The sequence below is a fragment of the Mustelus asterias genome, unplaced genomic scaffold (genome assembly GCF_964213995.1).
Source record: "Mustelus asterias unplaced genomic scaffold, sMusAst1.hap1.1 HAP1_SCAFFOLD_35, whole genome shotgun sequence".
NCBI classification, from domain to species: Eukaryota; Metazoa; Chordata; class Chondrichthyes; order Carcharhiniformes; family Triakidae; genus Mustelus; species Mustelus asterias.
Window position 1 is genome coordinate 3,473,634 of NW_027590117.1, and position 1,924 is coordinate 3,475,557.

Here is a 1,924-nt window from a genome sequence, read left to right on the forward strand (position 1 = left end):
ATCCAAGGGTGACATCAATACCTGAAGTAGTTTTCAGGCTGTGGCGACAAAAATAACAATGCACATTATCTTGTTCAAAATCATAGAATGGAGCATCCATTGTGGATGAATGGAAACTTTAAACTGTGTAGCTTTGCTGTGCTTCAAAATCTTGTTTTACAGAAATCTCTGTAGATTTCTACAAAAAACACTTACAGAAATCATAGGTGTTGCCTCACCTGCTGAGCATTTTCAGCATTTTCTGTTTTTGCTTCGGATTTCAAACTTCCAGCTTTGCGTTGTGTTCTGTGTAGATGTTTTACTGCAATTGATCCGCTCTGTGACAGATGGAGCAGTATGTGTCGCCCAACTATGAAGCCTGCGAGATTACACTCCAAGCTGTTGAAGAGAATGAGGAGGAGAGGTAGGGAGGATCATTCCGTGATGGACAGATTTCCTGTATAAAAGAGATAAAGGTCTGTATTTCCACAGTTGTTTTAACAGACATAAGATGTCCCAACATGACTTGCAATCAGCGAAGTTCCCCCTAACTGTTACCGACGTTTTAAATACGAGATTTGTGAACTTATCAGAAGTTTCTACATTGTCAAGAATCCATATATGGAACTGTAAATTAATCAGTTGGCGCGTGGCTCTGTGGCGCAATGGATAGCGCGTTGGACTTCTAAATAAGGACAAGTTAGCCATTCAAAGGTTGTGGATTCGAGTCCCACCAGAGTCGGATTTTGGATCAGATTAGTAGCAAACGGTTTGCTTCTTCTTTGATGTGATTCAGCTTCGGCACCGACATTTTCTGCTCTGCCACCTTTCCGTGCTGTTCCTGTTTACTCGGCTCCCAGGAAAACCACTGACTCGAGAAGAAAACGCAAACTCCAGTGGCTTTCTTAAAGTGTGACACAACATTCGCTGGTTGCGTTAGAAGGAGTAACATAATTTTCAATTAGATATTTCGTTTCTTTTGAAAGATAAACAAGATTTTAAAACTCACACGCAGCAACAACTTATAAATAACTACAATCAATAAATAAATATCAGTGCCCTGCAGCGTGGTGGTGTTATCTTGATGTGTCTGCTGCGCTTGCCCTTCTAGGCTGTAGTGGCCGTGGGTTTGGAAGGTGCTGGCAAATGAGTCTTGCTGTGTTGCTGCAGTGCATCTTGTAGGTGGGGCACACTGCTGCCATTGTGTGTCGGTAGTGGAGGGAGTGAACTTTTATGCATAAGAAGCGAATGAAGTGGGATGCTTTGTGCTGGATAGTGCCAAACGTCTGGAGTGCTGTTCAAGTTTCATTCACCCAGGAAACCAGGTGCTCCGGTTTCCTCCCAAAAGATGAGCAGGTTGGTGGATTGGCCATGCTAGATTGCCCCTTGGTCCCCAAGGTGTTTGTATAGGCAGATGAGTGTGGTGCATGCGTGGCGCCGCGGGGAAAGGTCCTGTGTGCGATTCTCTGTCGGAGAGTCGGTACAGACTCGATGAGCAGAACGGTCTCCTTCAGCACTGTCGGGATTGTATGATTCTAAGGTCATTTGACTGTGTTAGAAATTCTCTGTGGGGAAAAAAAATGGAAAGCTGTGTTTGTAGAACTTACACCATTGGGTTTATTGCAAAGTAAATGTTTTTTTTATTGCAGCATGATGAAAATACTTGGATCTTGTAAATAAACATTCGGGATATTCGTGGGGAGTCTCGAAATATGCTTTTGTTTCATCTTTGTCGATCATCCACTGTGAAGGGGAGATAATATTACCGAGGAAGAAAACGGCATTGTGACTTGCACAATTGCAAATATCACGTAAAAGAAATCCAGGCTTAACTGGGATTTGAAGGCCAGACCACCTGTGTACGAGAAACGCGCTTTCAGCAACTAAACTACACAGGCTCTCTGTAAGGTCAAATGCTGAAAAAACGTTCTCGATCTTGTGGTAT

General features: G+C 43.1%; 1 non-coding gene across 1 annotated transcript; it reads left to right on the forward strand.

The window, feature by feature from the left end:
* The first annotated feature begins 630 nt into the window (after nucleotides 1-630).
* Nucleotides 631-721, forward strand: trnar-ucu (transfer RNA arginine (anticodon UCU)). Its single transcript is given in 2 exon segments — nucleotides 631-667; nucleotides 686-721. It is a non-coding gene; the product is annotated as a tRNA-Arg (tRNA).
* Nucleotides 722-1,924: the final 1,203 nt, after the last annotated feature.